This window comes from Sycon ciliatum, chromosome 6 (assembly GCF_964019385.1).
Source record: "Sycon ciliatum chromosome 6, ocSycCili1.1, whole genome shotgun sequence".
Classification (NCBI taxonomy): Eukaryota; Metazoa; Porifera; class Calcarea; order Leucosolenida; family Sycettidae; genus Sycon; species Sycon ciliatum.
Window position 1 is genome coordinate 16,679,909 of NC_088648.1, and position 23,535 is coordinate 16,703,443.

At 49.5% G+C, this 23,535-nt stretch overlaps 1 protein-coding gene across 1 annotated transcript in view; it reads left to right on the plus strand.

Annotated features, from left to right (window-relative positions):
* Window positions 1–23,535, plus strand: part of LOC135819504 (uncharacterized) — a 35,072-nt gene that overhangs the window by 5,537 nt on the left and 6,000 nt on the right. Inside the window, exons 4-15 of the mRNA XM_065332721.1 lie at window positions 357–469; window positions 2,096–2,207; window positions 2,454–2,565; window positions 2,963–3,081; window positions 4,156–4,267; window positions 4,987–5,098; window positions 5,609–5,721; window positions 11,766–12,180; window positions 12,584–14,747; window positions 15,208–15,538; window positions 17,441–17,831; window positions 18,301–18,449. The gene's annotated coding sequence lies outside the window, so the exon portion shown is untranslated. The remainder of the gene's footprint in view (window positions 1–356; window positions 470–2,095; window positions 2,208–2,453; window positions 2,566–2,962; window positions 3,082–4,155; window positions 4,268–4,986; window positions 5,099–5,608; window positions 5,722–11,765; window positions 12,181–12,583; window positions 14,748–15,207; window positions 15,539–17,440; window positions 17,832–18,300; window positions 18,450–23,535) is intronic.

Genomic DNA, 23,535 nt, shown 5'->3' on the forward strand with positions numbered 1-23,535 from the left:
CCCTCCCTGCATGTTAATGGCTGCACCAGTGTGGAATACTCTCTGACCCCTGACCCCCCCCCCCCCATCCCTCCCTCTCCCCCTATCTCTCCCCCTGTTTAGTCCATGGATGCTTGAAGATAGCAGCTGTGATGAAATCTGAAGCGTTTGATTTTCTCGTCCTGCGTATAAACAACACTATGCACTCCGCAAAATGTGTTATGAAAACTACCAGTGATCTCCGTATACTCCATTATGGGAAGCCAAGGCACTGGTAAAATTAGGCAAAACATGCCCCCAACGATAGCTTACTTTGTGAAGATCTTGATGGCCAATTTGCTTTGATCTCTTGTGTTTTCAAACCTATTACTTTACAGAGAATCGGTGTCTTGTTGAAAGAGAACCTCGCACGATAGCTGCTGTTAGACAGTGTGGATTTCATCGCATCATCATCGATATCTGCCAGTATCTGTGCTCACGTTTCATCAAGGTATGTTTCTGTTCTTACCGGGATGCTCTCCAATGAATACATCACAACTTACATGTGTGTATGTGTTTCATGTTAGTATACTTCACACAGAGTAAACAATGGTCAAACAAGCTGCCACGTCTACCCATTGCAATTAAAGGGGAAGTATACCCTAAAATCTATTGTTCGCTAGTTGTAGTCTTCGGGGTGCTGAGTCGAATGGTGTTGGTCCGAGGAAGCTGAGATGATCTCTTTCTCCTTTATTCACAATCGAACTCGCGCATCTCCACCGAAACTGGGTGACTGCGCCCTACTAGATGGGGATTTGTATGCAAAATGTCACTAAAAGCGCCATTTCGCTATTTTAAAAGCACGGATGATCGCGATTGGCCCATATGTTGTAGTCTTTCGGACCCTGAGTCGACTGGTTTTGGTCCGAAAAGGCTACGACGCAGTGTTCAGGCCTTATTTCCAGTCAAACACGTGTGAGTAAGCGGTCACGGGCTCATGCGTACACCAGTCGCCTGGTCAGCGTGCCTGCAGGCTACAACTTTCACACGAAGGTTCAATACAAAAGCTCAAAGGTTCAACTCAAGTGACAGGAACGCTGTAAAAGTTGTGGCCTGCAGACACGGTGACCAGGTGAATGGTGTACGCATGACGGCTTATTTACTCGTGTTCGATTCAGAATAAGGGCGAACGCTGCATCGCAGCCTCTTCAGACAAAAAACAGTCGACTCAGCATCCAAAGGTCTACAGCATATGGACCAATCACGGTCATCCGTGCTTTTATAAGAGCGAAACGGTGCTTTATAGTGACATTTTGCTTACAAGTCCCCATCTAGTAGGGTGCAGTCAACCAGTATTGGTGGAAGTGCACGAGTTCGATTGGGAATAAAGAAGGAAGAGAGCGACTCAGGTTCCTCGGACCAAGGCCGTTCGACTCAGCACCCCGAAGATTAAAACTGGTGAAAGTTTGATTTTTGGGTATACTTCAACTTATCACATCTACCATCACGGTGGAAAGATTGTACTCTAAGATATAATCAATTTTAGGGATTGGGGAAGTGTGTGTTGCATCCTACATGGGAGCTCGCGGTTTTCTTGCCGACTTGAATTCTCACTTGACTGACTCTCGACTGCCATCCAGAGCACACGAGAAGTCCATCGAACCGTCCACTCGGCAAACCTGCAAGAAAGCACCACTACCAGCTCAATACACGGTGTTTCGGGGAATTCACCCCTCATCAGTTGAGCTTGAGTAGGCTGAGGAAGATTGTACCTGAAGAGCACCACTTATATACTGCTCTCCAGGCACAAGCATCACCAGGGATACAAACTTACAGAGACGCTCCGTTTCCAGCGCAGGAAAGCCGCGAGCTCCCATGTAGGGAGCAACACACAGTTCCCCAACTATCGCCGAAGTCGCACCACCCTCTTCTTCACATTTAGGGATTGGGTTGTGGTGTTTCAGAAAATTAACATGGCTTTTGTTTCTTATACAGCGATGATAGCATGGTCATCAATCTGTTGTTGTTGCCACTCTATTCATTCTGTTGTCTCCCTGTCCATTATGTTGTATCTTTGTTTGCTCTGTTGTGTCCCTGTCCATTCTGTTATCTTCCTGTTTATTCCGCATTCTTACAGAGAAGGGGCCAAGGCGAGAGGTAGCATTCGCAGGACAGCTGTCAGTTTTTGGAGTGTGGTCTTCACAAGCATCGAAGTTCACGATCGATATCGCATACTCCTATTCAACAAGGTATGTTGGATATGTCCCTAAGATTATATCGGGTTGACAGAATCATTGGGGAAATTTTCAATGGTGCTGGGGGGGGGGGGGGGGGGGTGTCTTTGTTGTGTCCCTGTCCTTTCTGTTGTCTAGCTGTCCTTTCTGTTGTCTAGCTGTCCTTTCTGTTGTCTAGCTGTCCTTTCTGTTGTCTCCCTATCCATTCTGTTGTCAACCTGTGTATTCTGTTGTCTCCCTGTCTATTCTGTCGTGTTTCAGAGAAGCGACCAAGGAGAGAGGTAGAATTCGCACGGAAGCTGTCCATTTTCAGACGGTGGTCTTCACAGGCCTCGTATTTCATGGTCGATACCACAGACTCCTATTTAACAAGGTATGTTTGAAATGGTTCTTAGATGTACTGGTTAAACATATTATTACAAGTTGAACCCCTCACAGCCCCAAACACGCGAACTTGGCAGGATCTAATTACTTTTTTTGATCGCTAGGGGCAACTATTTGATGTGTATGGTGCTTGTGCCAAGCCGCTTTATTAAGCTACTATGTGCCTGGCAAGGGAATGAAACCTGATCCCTGAAAAGATCATGGCTGCTGGAATTATTCTAAGTACGAAATGTGATCTTTTTATTGCTTCTTGCGATGAATTTGTGCACGTGTTTAACATCTCTAGTTACAAAATGCATTGTTTGAACTGTTCTGTGGCCTGTAAGGTGTCGCTTCCATTAACACCTACATGTATTTGTGCCTTTCTCTTGTGTTAATTTTACCAGCACACAGGAAATTGGTCACTCGTTGAAGGAGTTTCTTCCAGTAAACCTGGGGTTAGCAGGAGTGGATTCATCTAACCTTTGGTGATCTCTGCCGATATCTGTGCTCTCTATTCATTAAGGTATGTTTCTGTTCTTACCGGGGTGCTCTGTCTAGAAAACATCACAATTTACATGTAGGTACTTCCTCCGTAAACAAATATATACTTTGTGATGGATTACGATGGATATGAAAACAATTGGGACAGGTCAAGAACAATCTGCGTGGACTGGAAATCACTCGCCGGAGGTGGTTCAACCAATATACTTTTACACAGTGTCTATACAAGAGGAACTGTTGGTGGTGTGACCTGACAATTCATTTTGCGTCGCAATTGCACGACGCATATTTTGCTCTCAAGCTGCGTAATGCGTGGTGGCGAATATACTAAAGGCCACCAGGGAGTCGTGGAACATTTTATGATTTCCTGGTCTCTTCCAATCTCTAGTATTTTGTGATAGGAGTAGTAAAGGCACTAGCAAGTCACTTCGACTTTCCGTAGCCACGAGAAATCGGACTTCAGAATTCTAAAGAATGCATGGTCGTCAATGTTCAAATTTGGGCTTTTGCGCAGGTTGAACAAGTACTTGAATTCGGAATCCTTTCATTTCACAGTGCAATCGAAACAGCAGCGTGTTCACTCGTTCATTGAGTGGTCTCGCTGCTCCTTTTCATCGCTCTCTATCACTCTCAAGCTGAGAGCTAGAGAGGTCAAGAGGCGCATTATGTCACCGGAGAAGTGGTATTGCCGGCCCGTTTGTCACGGCTGTCATCAACTATGTTCCCATAGAGGGACCGTTGATTCCTCTCAGCTTGTTGTGAACAGTCGCTCTCTTTGCATCGTATCACTTTCATGTCGAGAACTGCCGTTCGCAAATATTTAATACGGATAGAAACTTTGTGTTCATGTCTTACTTGAATTCCTTGTGGTTTCTGTCTGAAACTCCATCGGCGTCTTGAAAAATAGATCTCTGTTTACGGATGGCCCCTCATACACCTTGAGAAAGCAAACATGATCTCTAGTTCCCCTACTGTGATGATAGCATGGTCATCAATCTGTCTTTGTTGCCGTCCTGTTCATTCTGTTGTCTCCCTGTCCATTCTGCTGTCTCCCTGTCTGCTCTGTTGTCTCCCTGTCCGTTCTGTTGTCTTACAGAGAAACCGTCAAGGCGAGACGTAGAATTCGCCCGGCAGCTGATAATTTTCAGAAGGTGGGTTTCACAGGCATCGTATCTCACGGTCGATATCACAGACGCCTATTCAACAAGGTATTTTGATATGTCCTTTAGATATACTGTCTTGAAATAATCAGACAAATTTTCAATGGTGCTAGACGCAAGCTATTATTGAAGTAGTGGGCCCAAAAATTGACTTTGACCAACAAGTTCACTTTACCATACTATTTCATTTAAGAGGTCGGGCACACCAGGAGTCGATGCAACTTCGTTTGACCAATCGGTTAAATTGGTATCAATTGCAGTGGGGTGGGAGGTAGAGGGGGCGGTACGTTTGTGGCTGAGCATGGTAGGAGTAATAAGTTAGTGTTATCGATGTTATCAGCACTTACTGTCCATGCAACTTATCCTCTGTGACTGGGATGGGAATAGGGGTGGGGGTGCAGGGGAGGAGTAGGGGAGGGGTTTAGGGGTGGGGTGGCGGCGTAGGGGCGGGGCGGGGGAGGAGTTGGGAGGGGTGTAGGGGTGGGGCGGGGGTGTAGGCGCGGGGGTGTGGGGGGGGGGGAGGAGGAAGAGAGGGGGTGCCATAAACTGTATCTTTGTTGTCTCCCTGCCCGTTCTGTTGTCTCGCTCTCCATTCTGTTGCCCCCTGTCCATTCTGTTGTCTCCTTGTCCATTCTATTGTCTTGCTCTCCATTCTGTTGTCTCGCTCTCCAATCTGTTGTCTCTCTGTCCATTCTGTTGCCTCCCTGTTCATTCTGTCATCTCGCTCTCTATTCTATTTTCTCCCTGTTCATTCTATTGTCTTACAGAGAAACGGCCAAGACAAAAGGTGGAATTCTCACGAAAGCTGTCAATGTTCAGAGCGTGGTCTTCATAGGCATCGTAGTTAACGGTCAGCATTACTGGTTCCTGTTCAACAAGGTATGTTGGATATGTCCCTCAGATATCCGGTCTGAAAACAATCATTGGGCAAATGTGTAATGGTGCATCATGCAAGGTAATATTGATGTAGTCATCTCAAAAATTGGCTTTGACCAACAAGTTCACTCAACCATACTATTATATTTGCGAGGTCGGGCACACCAGGAGTCGGTGTAACCTGATTTGACCGATCAGTTAAAATTGTATCAAATGCGGTAGGGTTGGAGTGTGGGGTTGGCAGAGTACTTACTGCACATGCTATTTGTCCTCTGTGGCTGGGATGGGGATAGGGGTGGGGTGGACGGGTTGGTAGGGGGGGGGGGGGGGGAGGGTTTGTTATAATCATCAATCTGTCTTTCTTGTGTCCCTGTCCTTTCCGTTGTCTGGCTCTCCATTCGGTTGTCTCCGTTTCCATTCTATTGTCTCCCTATCCCTTCAGTTATCTCCCTGTCTATTCTGTTGTCTCCCTGTCCATTCTGTTGTCTCCCTGTCCATTCTGTTGTTTTACAGAGAAGAGGCTCGAGGCGAGAGGTAGAATTCGCACGGAAGTTGTCAATTTTCGGAGCGTGGTCTTCATAGGCATCGTGTTTCACCGTCGATATCACGGATCCCTATTCAACAAGGTATGTTTGATATGTCCCTCAGATGTACTGTTTAAAAAAATGAGCCAAATTTTCAATTGTGTTTCACGCAACCTATTGTTGAACTGCCCCCAACCAAAAAAAAAACAAAAAAAACAACAAATGGCCTTAACCAACAACGTCCCTGTGGCATGATAATCCAGCTGCGAAGTCAGACACATCAGTGGTCGGAGCAACCTGAATTACCTATCGGTGAAGCTGGTATCAATTTTCCGGTATCTCACTTTTTCTCATCCTCCTTTCCTGGGATGTACATTTATAGCATTGACTGTCTGGTCTAATTCAAGATTGGCTTCTCTTTGGGGTTTACAGTTCCATTAGTAACATTTGGTCAACCAAACACACCAAGGTGCAAGCCAAAGCTGTCCATGTAGGGTACCTCTGTTGGAAAAATGGAGATATCAGGGTCTGCAGAGTTTGAAACACCTAGTCAAAGGGTATTGATTCCACTGGAACATTTCTATGACGGAGCTCTCCAGAGGATCTAAGAACTGAAGACGTGAGTCTCATGGGCAGTGCTATGACGCCATGTGACCGCAAAACACCGCTGCTGCATCCGTGCATGCAGCCAGGTCAACAGAACTTTATAACGGCAATAGTGCCTACGCATTTTGAGCTGATTTTCAAATCGATTCTTAGGCAGGATGAGCAACCCCCAGCGAGGATACATCCTATGTTAGACTGTGGATGGGTACATCCTATGTTTGAGTGTGGATGGGGTCATCCTATGTTAGAGTGTGGATGGATACATCCTATGTTAGAGTGTGGATGGATACATCCTATGTTTGAGTGTGGATGGGTACATCCTATGTTAGAGTGTGGATGGGTCCATCCTATGTTAGACTGTGGATGGATACATCCTATGTTAGAGTGTGGATGGGTACATCCTATGTTAGAGTGTGGATGTGTGCATCCTATGTTAGACTGTGGATGGGTACATCCTATGTTAGAGTGTGGATGGGTACATCCTATGTTGGAGTGTGGATGGGTACATCCTATGTTAGAGTGTGGATGGGTAAATCCTATGTTAGACTGTGAATGGAGCCATGCCTGACCAGTATGTGTTTTGTCTTGGCAAAAAATCTCGGTATTCTGCTGAAGAATTGGCCTCAGGGCAAAATATAGACTAAGAGTGAGCCCTGCGTCAAATGAAGAAGAAGCATCCATTCGAGATAGAGCTGATCTATGGGCGGCAAAGTCGGTAGCAAAGAGAAGGATGATGAGAATTCACTTAATATAAGTTTCCGTGCATGGCACGGTAAGTGAAGTTAGCAACCCACCAACAATTACATTCCTAACATAATTTGCACGTACTTGCCATAGCGCATCACGTGCCCGTGCAGAACACGCACTCCGAACTCCCGCGCCCCGGCACGGGACCACGCGGAGCATGCGCATTACTCCGGCTCTCGATGCTGTTTCTTCTTCATCCTTGCTGCGCCAACAGTCAGATCGCTTGACAACCTTGGCCAGTTTTTGAGCTTGGTCTTCGCTTTGCTGTGCTGACGGTCAAATTGTTTGACTATCGCGGCCAGTTTCTGATCAATATCCGATCAACCAGGTCTCTGTCAGTGAGCGATGTCCAGCCAAAACGCTCCGTTTGCTTTGCTGCGCTGACGCAGTGACGGTCAAATTGTTTGACAATTGCGGCCAGTTTCTGATCAATATCCGATCAACCATGTCTCTGTCAGTGAGCGATGTCCAGCCATAACGCTCTTTGCTTTGCTGCCTTGACGGTCAAATTGTTTGACAATCACGGCCAGTTTCTGATCAATATCCGATCAACCATGTCTCTGTCAGTGAGCGATGTCCAGCCAAAATGCGCTCTGCTGAGCTGCGAAACGCACTGGCATCCCGCAATTATTTAGACCCGACAGGAACAAAACCTACTCCGCGGACTCGCCTGCTCGAGTTGAAGTTGGCTCCAGACTACTGTACGCGAGGACTTGGCCGCTCCGGCAGCGGAGCAGAGGCAACTGCAGCCCCATCCCTGGCCTGGGAGACTTTAGTCGGGAGGAGGTTCGCGACGCTTGGAGCACGTATTGTGCGACTGACGCAGCAGCACACCCCTCCAGGGCCCCCGGAGCTGTTTTCGCACCAGCCCATAATCTTGAAGATGGCTCGGAAATTTAGGTCCCTGATGCTGAGCTCTTCTCTCTAAAGCTGACACGAAGTATGCCTGGCGGCTTTGGCCTGTTTCCCCTCATGTCTGGCCCCGGCTTGGCATTTTTGGGAAGGTTCGTACCATGTAGATAAGGCACCACCATTTGGCCTTAGATCCTCCCCCTTCCGTTCAACAGACCAGCTGATGTGGACTCTCAGCCCAACGGCGACTCTGCAATGATCCTGCTAAGTCTCTTACTCGTCTTCGAGTGCAGCGCTTCCGGACTCTCAGCCCATCTACCGACGCAGTGCTGACACACCCTGCACAGTCCACCCTCCAGCAGTTGACGACGCAACCATGGACCTCATCCGCCAGGGCCTGGCGGCCAGTTCCAGCATAACATGCGCTTCGCTGCCGCGCTCCGAACACTTGTCGCCCTGCGCCAGGGCAAGCCACACTCAGGGACTGATCAGTGCCGGCAGCATTGTTCCAGATCCTGTACTTTGAGTGCATTGCCCACTGTGCTAATGGCTAGCCGCATTGTACGGCACTCACATCAAATGCAGTGTAATAGTAATGCAGATAAATCCTGTTTGGGTCAGGTTGTCAGCGCTGCCGGACTCGCATCCCAACTGCCGAAGTGGTGCCGACACAACCAGCGCAGTCCACCCTCCAGCAGTTGACGACGCAACCATGGACCTCATCCGCCAGGGCCTGGCGGACAGCTCCAGCATGGCATGCGCTTCGCCGCAGCACTCCGAACGCTTGTCGCCCTGCGCCAGGGCAAGCCAACCTCAGGGACTGATCAGTGCCGGCAGCATTGTTCCAGATCCTGTACTTCGAGCACATCCCCCACTATGCTAATGGGCAGCCGCATTGGACGGCACTCACATAAATTGCAGTGTAATAGTAATGCAGATAAATCCTGTCTGGGTCCGGATGTCAGCGCGTCTGGACTTGCAGCCCAACTGCCGAAGCGGTGCCGGCACAACCAGCGCAATCCACCTTTCAGCAGTTGATGACGCAACCATGGACCTCATCCGCCAGGGCCTGGCGGGCAGCTCCAGCACAACATACGCTTCGCTGCAGCGCTCCGAACGCTTGTCACCCCGCACTAGGGCAAGCCATACCCAGTGACTGATCAGTGCCAGCAGCATTGTTCCATATCCGGTACGTTGAGCGCATTGCCCACTATGCTAATGGGCAGCCGCATTGGACGGCACTCACATCAATTGTAGTGTAATAGTAATGTAGATAAATCCTGTTTGGGTCAGGTTGTCGACGCTTCTGGACTCGCAGCCCAACTGCCGACGCAGTGCCGACACAACCAGCGCAGTCCACCCTTCAGCAGTTGACGACGCGGGCCGCAACTTTGGACGATCTGGCTGGCGTACAGCACTACCTGCAGTCCACCGTGCCTAGCCCGCACAACCGCGCCATGCTCTGGAGCGCCGTGACTCTGGCCTTCCACGGGCTGCTCAGAGTCAACGAGTACACCTTCGCGGCACGGGGCGCCGGCCTTGAGTACAGCGATGCGACCATGTACCCAGACCGCGTGGAGCTGCGCCTGCGTGTGACAAAGACGAGCCAATACGGCGGCGGCCAGGACATTAGCGTCAGGAGGACAGGCTCGCCGACATGCCCGCACACGGCAGCCACCAGCTACCTAGCAGCCCGTGGCTCGGCACCTGGCCCGCTCTATTGCTATGATGACGGCACGCCCCTGAAGCCGTATAACATCAACAGGCTACTACAAACAGCCTTGCCTAACAAAGACGTGCGCAGCCACAGCCTCAGACGAGGCGCTGCAACGCTGGCAGGCAAAGCTGGCGTGCCTGAGTACGTGCTGAAGACCGCCGGCAGGTGGCAAAGCTCTGCCTACCTCCGCTATGTCCGCACCCCTGTCGCAGACAGAGCATTGCCAGCGGCATTGTTCTAGTCCCTGCCCGTTATGCTAATGGGTAGCCGCATTGGACGGCCCTAGCAACAGCTGTAGTGTACATATGATATACCTATTATACTATAACTATAGTAACGCAACTATAACTATAGTAATGCCGATAATTACTGTTTGGGTCATGTTGTATTTTGGGAGAACGGTAGGGATCGTGGGTCAGGCCGGCATTGAGCCAAGTGCGCCTACATGTGCTCACAAGTGCATCCCTACCGTATGCGTGTATTGACACGCCGGGCAATTGTTGCCCCCATTAGCCCTGGCATTGGCCAGTCTAACGCACATTGGTGCTTGCGATACTACGGCATTGGTCCATAGTATTGCATACTGCATGCGGCAATTGTTGCCTGCGATACTACGGCATTGGTCCATAGTATTGCATACTGCATGCGGCAATTGTTGCCTATGCCCTGATAATACAACGCGTAATAGCTCCCAAACAGGTCGGCTTGTGTGGTTGTTAAATATAAGTTTCCGTGCATGGCACGGTAAGTGAAGTTAGCAACCCACCAACAATTACATTCCTAACATAATTTGCACGTACTTGCCATAGCGCATCACGTGCCCGTGCAGAACACGCACTCCGAACTCCCGCGCCCCGGCACGGGACCACGCGGAGCATGCGCATTACTCCGGCTCTCGATGCTGTTTCTTCTTCATCCTTGCTGCGCCAACAGTCAGATCGCTTGACAACCTTGGCCAGTTTTTGAGCACCACCACCCACCCCATCATCTCTAACCATCATTCTATTCTAAGCCATCCCGGAAGGGAGGACGGTAGGGATCGTGGGTCAGGCCGGCATTGAGCCAAGTGCGCCTACATGTGGTCACAAGTGCATCCCTACCGTATGCGTGTATTTACACGCCGGGCAATTGTTGCCCCCATTAGCCCTGGCATTGGCCAGTCCAACGCACATTGGTGCTTGCGATACTACGGCATTGGTCCATAGTATTGCATACTGCATGCGGCAATTGTTGCCTGCGATACTACGGCATTGGTCCAAAGTATTGCATACTGCATGCGGCAATTGTTGCCTATGCCCTGATAATACAACGCGTAATAGCTCCCAAACAGGTCGGCTTGTGTGGTTGTTAAATGTAGTTATAAGCCCACTCAAATTCGGCTGCCACCTAGCCAGCGTTGGCGTGAAAATAGGGCACTTTGGGTTCTCCTTAATTCGCAAACAAGTCCCTGCTCTTCGAACCACGACCACGGCCACTCGATTACATGCTCATGCATGCCTTTGTTGAAAACGAGGGTTCCAGTTCAAAGTTCGGACAATGCATGACTCTTGGAAAGCTTCTGGCCTACTAGCCTGCTGCAGGTATACTTCAATACCATGAGGAATTCAAGTCTCTCATTTTGAAAACTGCAACAAGTGACCCAGCACATTCGATGGCAAACTGTCCAATGGAATGGCAACCTGTCAAATGGGATGGCAAACTGTCAATAGCATGGCAACCTGTCAAATGGGATAGAAAACTGTCAAATTGGATGGCAAACTGTCAGTCATGCAGGGCCAAAACCTGTCACTTTGAGCCACAACCTGTCCCTTTTTAGCCAAAACCGAGTCATTATTTGCCAAAACTGGTCACTTTTGAGCAACAACCTGTAACTTTGAGCCACTCCCTGTGACTTTGAGCCAAAACCTGTCATGGCTTTACGCCACAACCTGTTACTTTGAACGAAATTGGAAGTAAGGTCTGTCCATTTGAACATAAATCCGTCCCCTTGAACCTAAACCCTTCACTATAAACTCAATTCAAGTATCTGACCAGAAATTCCACTAGAAATGTTCGCGAATGATCAATTTGTGTTTTTTCAAGCCTTATCGCTATTTTCTTTCATGTACCATTTGTTTGGCATTTTCCATCTCCCAGCTTTTGCTACTTTCACGGTTCGTTTCCAATGTTAACTTGTTTGCTGTCTATGTGTTGCTTGCTCTGTGTTGTTCACTAACATATACAGATTACTGTACTAAGCACGGCTGGCTCTCTGCAAACTGATCATTTTTGCACGTCCAGTTCCAAGCTCTGTGTTGGCTACAACGTGTGCCGATGAGCATGTCAGCTCAGTTGTACATGAACAACGTGTGGGTTGTGTAAAGTGTGCAGATCACCAGATCACGGCTATATCTCTACAGTTACAGTGTTATTATTGACATCCTCACTCTCTTTCATTGGTGTCTGTCAATCACTCACCAATATACTTTCTCACTGCAATAACCAACGGTGAACGTTAGAGCTGGTGTGACAGGTCGTTGGACAGCCTTGAAACACCTTGTTGAACTTGTGAAGTAAAACAAGGATCCTGCCACGTTGTCATCACCTACACAGAGCTGTGATCGGCCGTTCTTTGAGCAACCTTCCCAAAGGATTAACAGGTTCGTCACGATTGTTGTATGCAATTGTCAATCTCAGTGAAAGTTGACATGCATTGAACAAGTATGACATTGCCTTAGCAATCTTGTCTTGATAATCAGTGGCGTAAATCTCTGCTGTTGGGACAATGAGCACTTCTAGCTGCAGGTACTAAATAGCTAGAGAATTGTAAAGTTTTATCATTGCTACAGATCGACTGTTGTAATGTCCGATTCTTTGCTAATTTGTTCTTCATTTGTGTGTGTGTGTGTATGTTTGTGTGTGTGTGTGTGTGTGTGTGTGTGTGTGTGTGTGTGTGTGTACGTATGTATGTGTGTATGTATGTGTGTATGTATACGTGTGCGTGTGCGTGTGTGTGTGTGTGTGTGCGTGTGCGTGTGTGTGTTTATTCTGTATGCTCTGTAGCCTGGCCAGAGTTCCACTACAAAAATCAGCAAAACAGCTCCCACATTGACTGGCAGTACTGGAACCGAACAGGTGGTAGCAAAACTGGAGTGTTTCCATCAACAGCACAGCACTATAAACTATTTGGCATTTGTTTTCAGGGCTATGGTCATCTGCTATCCAACATTGAAGTAACTGTTTGATATCAACAACAACGTTCACTGGAACAGGAATTGTCATCTACAGATACCACCACGACTTGAATTGTCATCTACCAATACTACCACTGCCTGGAATTGTCAGCTACCACTGCTGCAATTGACCGTATCTGTTATCTACCACTGATACAATTAACTCCAGCTGTCATCTACCACTGCTGGAATTAACTGCAGCTGTCATCTACCACTGATACAATTAACTGCAGCTGTCATCTACCACTGCTGGAATTAACTGCAGCTGTCATCTACCACTGATACAATTACCTGCAGCTGTCATCTACAACTGCTGGAATTAACTGCAGCTGTCACCTACCACTGGTACAATTAACTGCGGCTGTCATCTACCACTGATACACATGACTACAGCTGTCATCTACCACTGGTACAATTAACTGCAGCTGTCATCTACCACTGATACAATTAACTGCAGCTGTCATCTACCACTGACACAATTAACTGCAGCTGTCATCTACCACTGATACAATTAACTGCAGCCGTCATCTACCACTGGTGGAATTAACTGCAGCTGTCATCTACCACTGCTGGAATTAACTGCAGCTGTCATCTACCACTGATACAATTAACTGCAGCTGTCATCTACCACTGCTACAATTAACTGCAGCTGTCATCTACCACTGGTACAATTAACTGCAGCTGTCATCTACCACTGATACAATTAACTGCAGCCGTCATCTACCACTGGTGGAACTAACTGCAGCTGTCATCTACCACTGACACACTTAACTGCAGCTGTCATCTACCACTGCTGGAATTAACTGCAGCTGTCATCTACCACTGACACACTTAACTGCAGCTGTCATCTACCACTGCTGGAAGTAACTGCAGGTGTCATCTGCCACTGACACAATTAACTGCAGCTGTCATCTACCACTGCTGGAATTAACTGCAGCTGTCATCTACCACTGATACAATTAACTGCAGCTGGCATCTACCACTGACACAATTAACTGCAGCTGTTATCTACCACTGCTGGAATTAACTGCAGCTGTCATCTACCACTGCTGGAATTAACTGCAGCTGTCATCAACCACTGCAGGAATTAACTGCAGCTGTCATCTACCACTGATACCATTAACTTCAGTTGTAATCTACCACTGCTGGAATTAACTGCAGCTGTCATCTACCACTGATACAATTATCTGCAGCTGTCATCTAACACTGATACAATTAACTGCAGCTGTCATCTACCACTGATACAATTAACTGCAGCTGTCATCTAACACTGACACAATTAACTGCAGCTGTCATCTTCCACTGCTGGAATTAACTGCAGCTGTCATCTACCACTGATACAATTAACTGCAGCTGGCATCTACCACTGACACAATTAACTGCAGCTGTCACAAACCACTGCAGGAATTAACTGCAGCTGTCATCTACCACTGCAGGAATTAACTGCAGCTGTCATCTACCACTGATACAATTAACTTCAGCTGTCATCTACCACTGCTGGAATTAACTGCAGCTGGCATCTACCACTGATACAATGAACTGCAGCTGTCATCTACCACTGATACAATTAACTGCAGCTGTCATCTACCACTGATAGTTGCAGCTGTCATCTACGACTGATACAATTAACTGCAGCTGTCATCTACCACTGACACAATTAACTGCAGCTGTCATCTACCACTGCTGGAATTAACTGCAGCTGTCATCTACCACTGCTGGAATTAACTGCAGCTGTCATCTACCAATGCTACACTTAACTGCAGCTGTCATCTACAAATTCTACAATTGACTGGAATTGTAACCACTATTACCATTGACTGGCACTGGTATTTACTACTGCTATCACTGGAATTTCTACGACTCATCAGGAAAGCAGTCAAAGCCTGCATTGTGTGAGGGTTGCTGGCTTGCCTTGTTGTCTCTTGGCATTTGCACCTGTGTTCTCTACATCAAAGGAAACACGTGGACTCAAGGAGTTTCTGTCCAAAAGAAAGGTCAGTTCACCATGGTTTTACACAGTGGTCTACTGTTGTCTCAATAGATTTTTCCCAGAGTGGAGTCCTTGTCTAACGAGTAATTGGATTCCAGGTTTACCTGCGGGCACTATACGTACACCATGTTTAGGGGTTTCCCCTACATAGAGTAAATCAAGGTGTGGAGCGGTTCACTCTACAAAATCATGGAGGATGGCCGCTTCCAAGTCCACACGGCATAATTCCCAAACCAAGTTGGACATTGTTTTGAGCTATGTGCATTCTTTTTAAGGAAGCTCTGCCGGTTGCAGTACTGAGCAGTGTTTGGATGGAGGAGTAATTCTACTGTTTAGCTACCTTCCACAGAGATTCCTGTCCTAGAGCTTTGCTGTGATTGGTCGTTGCCCCATCTGTCTATATTCAGCCAGAATGTTTTGTCGTTGTTTGTCTTTGGTTCATTTTTGTCTTGTTATTGTTGCAGGAAACCGCCAACACAAACTTCAGAGAGTCACTGGTCAGCAGCTTACCGCAAAAGAGCCTCCCTCAGCGGAGCAATAATTGTTATACTCTGGCATTCCACTTTGTCAATAGATCTGAAATCTGAAGTTGATTTGTAGTCGTAACACAATCCAGCACACCCAGCCAGCAACACAAAGCCGGAACCGGATATCCAGGGTCATATACACCCTGTCCTGTGCTGCTAACACTCTACACCGTAATACAGTACTCATGGTGTTCATCTGGTTGTCATAGTAACCTGGATTTCAACACCATTTCTACAGGATTTACTAGAGGATGTATTAAGTCGCCAGGTGAGTGTTACAGGTTTCTGTCTGAAAATGAGAGTTGCCATGCAAAGGGATAGGTTGCTTTCGAAAGTGACAGCTTGCTAACTGAAATGACAGCTTGCTGTCCACAATGGCAGGTTACTGTCCACCGGCAATAGCAGACCTTCGTCAAAATTGGCTGGTAGATGTCCCAATTAGCAGGCCACTGTCTAAAGTGACAGGTACTATATTACAGGATGTAGAAATGTTTTTCTATCAACACTCTTAGAGATAGGGCACACCAGCCCTGTCACCACAAACAAGACCGTACTGGAACAGAATCCCTTTCTATCCCCCAGTATCCCTCCGCATCCCTCAGTATCCCTCTGAATCCCTCTGTATCCCTCTGTATCCCTCTGTATCCCTCTGTATCCCTCTGCATCCCTCTGTATCCCTCTGCATCCCTCTGTATCCCTCTGTATCCCTCTGCATCCCTCTGCATCCCTCTGTATCCCTCTGTATCCCTCTGTATCCCTCTGTATCCCTCCGCATCCCTCTGTATCCCTCTGCATCCCTCTGTATCCCTCTGTATCCCTCCGCATCCCTCTGTATCCCTCTGTATCCCTCTGCATCCCTCTGTATCCCTCTGCATCCCTCTGTATCCCTCTGTATCCCTCTGCATCCCTCTGTATCCCTCTGTATCCCTCTGTATCCCTCTGTATCCCTCTGTATCCCTCCGCATCCCTCTGTATCCCTCTGCATCCCTCTGTATCCCTCTGCATCCCTCTGTATCCCTCTGTATCCCTCCGCATCCCTCTGTATCCCTCTGTATCCCTCTGCATCCCTCTGTATCCCTCTGTATCCCTCTGTATCCCTCTGTATCCCTCTGTATCCCTCCGCATCCCTCTGTATCCCTCTGTATCCCTCCGCATCCCTCTGTATCCCTCTGTATCCCTCTGTATCCCTCTGTATCCCTCCGCATCCCTCTGTATCCCTCTGTATCCCTCCGCATCCCTCTGTATCCCTCTGCATCCCTCTGTATCCCTCTGTATCCCTCTGCATCCCTCTGTATCCCTCTGTATCCCTCTGTATCCCTCTGTATCCCTCTGTATCCCTCTGTATCCCTCTGCATCCCTCTGTATCCCTCCGCATCCCTCTGTATCCCTCTGTATCCCTCTGTATCCCTCTGAATCCCTCCCACACCCTGTTTCACTTACAATTCTACTGCAAGCCACACTGATCTCACCTCAAGGCGTTCTCTCACCTTTCCACTAGTACTCGCCATGACGCTCCATCCTTATCATACATATGTACATGTAATCCCACGTCTTGACGTCCACACCCTAGTTAGCTCACCACCAGCAACCATATTCTAGATAGCACCCAACACACATTTTAACTTGAATTCATTCAGTGGAATATAGCACTAGAGGAGGTGGTTGCTGCCCCACTTTGGAGCTCCCCCCGCAAGCAGAGGACACGGCGGGGATTCCATTGAACCTACTACCTACCTACATGTACATGTATGTACTGGTGTGGGGGTTGAGTTCCCTTTTGGGAACGGACACGATAATTTACTTACTTTTTACTGGTGTGGGCATTGAAATCCGGTGAGACGTCAAGCGACCACGGGGTGCTGGCCATGCAGCTGTCAGTACTGCTGGTACAGTTCTGCAATGTTACAGTGCATGTACACGCTAAGCTAGTAAGGTCACCAGCCCTGGCTATTCCACCGGGTTTCTATATATATATAGCAGTCACTACTACCACTACCCTCAAACCTAATTCCTACCAATATGTCATATACGTATCCTAATGCTATTTAAACATTGATCGTTCCAGCCAGGAACATTCATTTGCTCTACTAGCATTTGACCACGTTCAAAACAGTATCCTATTCATCCAGTTTGGCTGCAAACCTCTCTATTCTTGTTGATGTTTTCCCAGATCTCAATCTCCACCCCTGTATCGGATTGGATTGATATTACAGTGGTGACGATCACAGACATCCGCCTAATAACAATAGACCCACTCGGGTATCAAGTCATCATATCAACCTATCAGCCATCAAAGATTTATCGCAGTTCATCTCAACTACAGCACGTTCAACAAAGTACCTACGTCAGTACGCTCTCAATTCCTATCAAGTACACCGCCTCTGCTTCAAAGTTGTCTACTTGTGTTCGGTCTTCACCTGGCTAAGTCAACACCACAACTACAAGTACAACTTGAGAGTTTTCTGCAGAGACTAGGGGAAACTTGCCAGAACAACACTATTGTCTTTTGCTCAAGTCACCAAGGCTAGCTGTGTGGTAGCTTCACCCTTTACATATCCAAGGTTAGTTCATCCCGCTATATGGACAAGTAACTGCTTGCAAGAGTGAAGTAGCAGTGCTGCCTATGTTTACATACTCCTGACTGACACACTGCACTACTGCATTATTGTGCAATAAGGTTGTGGGTGATGATAGGAGTCGTACGTCTTGTAGAAAACGTCATGAACTTGGAGTTTGGCTTTCTTGTTGTTGTGTACCCATCCTGTTGGTCTGTCTGTAGCAGAAATTAGTGAAACATTTCTACTGACTGTAACTATCTGCCTGTGTATTATACTCAGTCTGTGAGCATTCACAAGGAAAAGAGGGGAAAATAAGAAGAAGATAATGTTTATCACAAGAATTTGAGCAAGGGACCCTCGCTTATGACGAGTGATGCTTTACCACTGATTTATGGTAAAGTCTGCGAACACTTCACTGGTTTCACAATGCTGTTGTAATCTCTGATATTCTACTGTGTGCATTCTTGCCTAGGACACTCAACACAGCCAGAACAAGATCTGGTGACGTCATCAAACCATTCTCTCCGCTACTCCACTCACAGATCAATACTGTGGAACAGGTCACTCGCTGAACGTGCAAATTCCTCAGCTGACCGTGGTGTATCCTCGGCCATAGACACGGTGAGTTTTTCTCTATTCCCATTCCTGACATCTAGCACAGTGATGAAGTACATAGTGCTGTGAAATTGCTAGGAAGTACATCCCATGAACCAGCCATGCAGGATAACGAATAGCAAATATATATCCGGCCACACCACATCTATTTACTATGTGTATGACCACACTTATCAAGTTATTGGTCTTGCCCCCCCCCCCCCCATCCCCTATCCAAACAAGACCAGTCTGATCACTACTCCCCCCCCCCCCCCACCCCTATCCACACAAGACCAGTCTGATCACTACTCCCCCCCCCCCCCCTGCTATCCACACAAGACAAGTCTGATCACTACTCCCCCCGCCCCCCCCCCCCCCCCCTCATCACCTATCCACACAAGACCAGTCTGATCACTACTCCCCCCACACCCCATCCCCTATCCACACAAGACAAGTCTGATCACTACTCCCCTCCCCCCCCCCCCCCCATCCCCAATCCACACAAGACAAGTCTGATCAATACTCCCCCCCCCCCCCCCCCCACCCCCATCCCCTATCCACACAAGACCAGTCTGATCACTACTCCCCCCCCCCATCCCCTATCCACGCTAGACAAGTCTGATCCCCTCCCCCCCCCCCCCCATCCCCTATCCACACAAGACAAATCTGATCACCACACCCCCCCCCCCCCTTATCACCTATCCACGCAAGGCCAGTCTGATCACTACTCCCCCCCCCCCACACCCCATCCCCTATCCACACAAGACCAGTCTGATCACTACTCCCCTTCCCCCCCCCCCCCCCCCCTGCTATCCACACAAGACAAGTCTGATCCTTACCTCCCCCCCCCCCCCCCATCCCTTATCCACACAAGACCAGTCTTACCACTACTCCCCCCCCCCCCCCACCCTTCCCCTATCCACCAAGACAAGTCTGATCACTACTCCCCTTCCCCCCCCCCTGCTATCCACACAAGACAAGTCTGATCCTTACCTCCCCCCCCCCCCCCCATCCCTTATCCACACAAGACCAGTCTTACCACTACTCCCCCCCCCCCACCCTTCCCCTATCCACCAAGACAAGTCTGATCACTACTCCCCCCCCCCCCCCATCACCTATCCACACTAGACAAGTCTGATCACTACTCCACCCCCCCCCCCCCCCCTATCACCTATCCACACAAGACCAGCCTGATCACTACTCCCCCCCCCCCCATCCACACTGCTATCCACACAAGACCGGTTTGATCACTACTCCCCCCCCCCCCCCATCCCCTATCCACGCTAGACAAGTCTGATCACTACTCCCCCCCCCCCCCCATCCCCTATCCACACTAGACAAGTCTGATCACTACTCCCCCCCCCCCATCCCCTATCCACACAAGACAAGTCTGATCACCACTCCCCCCACCCCCCCCCCCATCCCCTATCCACACAAGACAAGTCTGATCACCACTCCCCCCACCCCCCCCCCCCCCCCATCCCCTATCCACACTAGACAAGTCTGATCACTACTCCCCCCCCCCCCCCATCACCTATCCACACAAGACAAGTCTGATCACCACTCCCCCCCCCCCCATCCCCTATCCACACAAGACAAGTCTGATCACTACTCCATCCCCCCCCCCCCCTAACCTATCCACACAAGACCAGTCTGATCACTACTCCCCTTCCCCCCCCCCCCCCTGCTATCCACGCAAGGCCAGTCTGATCACTACTCCCCCCACACCCCATCCCCTATCCACGCTAGACAAGTCTGATCACTACCCCCCTCCCCCCCCCCCCCCATCCCCTATCCACACAAGACAAATCTGATCACCACTCCCCCCACCCCCCCCTTATCACCTATCCACGCAAGGCCAGTCTGATCACTACTCCCCCCCCCCCCCACACCCAATCCCCTATCCTCACTAGACAAGTCTGATCACTACTCCCTCCCCCCCCCCCCCCTAACCTATCCACACAAGACCAGTCTTACCACTACTCCCCCCCCCCCCATCCCCTATCCACGCTAGACAAGTCTGATCACTACTCCCCCCCCCCCCCATCCCCTATCCACACTAGACAAGTCTGATCATTACTCCACCCCCCCCCCTAACCTATCCACACAAGACCAGTCTGATCACTACTCCCCTTCCCCCCCCCCCCCCCTGCTATCCACACAAGACCAGTCTGATCACTACTTCCCCCCCCCCCCATCCCTTATCCACACTAGACAAGTCTGATCATTACTCCACCCCCCCCCCCCCCCCCTAACCTATCCACACAAGACCAGTCTGATCACTACTCCCCTTCCCCCCCCCCCCCCTGCTATCCACACAAGACCAGTCTGATCACTACTCCCCCCCCCATCCCCTATCCACACTAGACAAGTCTGATCACTACTCCCCCCCCCCCCCCCCCATCCCCTATCCACACTAGACAAGTCTGATCATTACTCCACCCCCCCCCCCCCCTAACCTATCCACACAAGACCAGTCTGATCACTACTCCCCTTCCCCCCCCCCCCCCTGCTATCCACACAAGACCAGTCTGATCACTACTCCCCCCCCCCCCCCCATCCCCTATCCACACTAGACAAGTCTGATCATTACTCCACCCCTACCCCCCCCCCCCCCTAACCTATCCACACAAGACCAGTCTGATCACTACTCCCCTTCCCCCCCCCCCCCCCTGCTATCCACACAAGACCAGTCTGATCACTACTTCCCCCCCCCCCCCCATCCCTTATCCACACAAGACCAGTCTTACCACTACTCCCCCCCCCCCCCCCCATCCCTTATCCACACAAGACCAGTCTGATCACCACTCCCCCCCCCCCCCCCCATCACCTATCCACACTAGACAAGTCTGATCACTACTCCATCCCCCCCCCCCCCCCCATCACCTATCCACACAAGACCAGCCTGATCACTACTCCCCCCCCCCCCCCCCCCATCCACACTGGTATCCACACAAGACCAGTTTGATCACTACTCCCCCCCCCCCCTCCCCTCCCCTATCCACACAAGACAAGTCTGATCACCACTCCCCCCCCCCATCACCTATTCACACAAGGCCAGTCTGATCACTACTCCCCTTCCCCCCCCCATCCCCTATCCACACAAGACAAGTCAGATCACTACCCCCCCCCCCCCCCCCCTGCTATCCACGCAAGACCAGTCTGATCACTACTCCCCTTCCCCCCCCCCCCCCATCCCCTATCCACACAAGACAAGTCAGATCACTACCCCCCCCCCCCCCCCTGCTATCCACACAAGACCAGTCTGATCACTACTCCCCTTCCCCCCCCATCCCCTATCCACACAAGACAAGTCAGATCACTACTCCCCCCCCCCCTGCTATCCACACAAGACCAGTCTGATTACTACTCCCCCCCCCCCCATCCCCTATCCACACAAGACAAGTCTTACCACTACTCCCCCCCCCCCCCCCGTCCCCTATCCACACAAGACAAGTGATCACTACCCCCCCCCCCCCCCCACCCATCCCCTATCCACACAAGACAAGTCTGATCACTACTCCCCCCCCCCCATCCCCTATCCACACAAGACAAGTGATCACTACCCCCCCCCCCCCACCCATCCCCTATCCACGCTAGACAAGTCTGACCACTACCCCCCTCCCCCCATCCCCTATCCACACAAGACAGGTATGATCACTACTCCCCCCCCCCTCCCCCCATCCCCTATCCACACAAGACAAGTCTGATCACATCCCCCCCCCCCCCCCATCCCCTTTCCACACAAGACAAGTCTGATCACTACTGCCCCCCCCCCCCCTTCTCTCTTCATACTAGAGAAAACTAATCACTATTCCACCCTTCTCACCACCCCCTCCCATACCCCTTTCCAGACAAGACACTTCCCATCACAATGACCCCTCCTCCCCTACCCCTCTTCACACAATTCCCAACACTGCGCGCCCCTCTCCCCTCTCACCAGCATTGTGATTCACTCATACTGCTTTGGTCATCTTCATGGGATGTAGTTCTGCAAATCCTGCAATTTTAGTTAACATAGCATTTTGTCTGTCGGACCCTTGTGTTGCTACTGTCATTGGTGCATCACAACTTTACCCACTAACGGTGCATTCAGATGGGCCGATTTGGCGGTGCTGCGCAATAAACGGTGGGAAAAGACGAGAGGCATTCAGGTGCTCTCTCCGTTCGCACCAGCGATTTGTGGACATTGGGTTGTCGAATTAAAGGTTTCGAACTTTCAACACATTCGTTCGGTTTCGTGGTTGTGAGTTGGAGAGAGACGAATTAATCAAAGGGGATGTATGGTCTAGAATCAACATTTCACTACTCGTATTCTTCAGGGTGCTAAGTCGAATGGTCTTGGTCCGAGGAAGCTGAGACACTCATTTTGTCCCAGATTGCTCAACCGAAACAGTGTTACTGAACCATACTAGATGAGGATTTATACGCAAAACGTCACTAAAAGCACCATTTCGTTCTAATCAAAGGACGGATGAACGAGATTTGCCCGTATGTTGTAGTTTTTTGCATGCTGAATGGACTGATTTTGGTCCTTGAAGGCTGCGATGCAGCGCATTCACCCCTTATTCCCAATCGAACACGGTTGAGTAAGCGGTCACATTCTGATGCGAACACCAGTCACCTGGTTACTGTGCATGCAGGCTAAAACTTGCAAACAAAAGCTCAACTAGAGTGACAGGAACACGCACTAGTAGGCTGTTACTTGTAGCCTGCAGGAACAGTGACCAAGTGATTGCTGTACGCATCAGCACGTGACCGCTTACTCAACCCTGTTTGATCAGGAATAAGGGCCGAACGCTGCACTGCAGCCTCCTCACACCACAACCACTCGACTCAGCGTCCAAAACACAACAACAGATAAGTCAATCTCATTCATCCGTGATTTTAAAAGAACAATTTGGCACTTTTAGTGACGTTTTGTATAGAAATCTCCATCTAGAGTTCAGTCGCCCAGTTTCAGTGGAAGTGGCGAGTTCGATTGGGCAATCTGGGATGAAGGAAGCGTCTCAGCTTCCTCGTACCAAGACCATTTGACTCAGCGCCCTGAAGACTACGAGTAGTAAAATTTTGATTCCAGACAATGCAAACCCTATCAAACTATAGTTTTTTT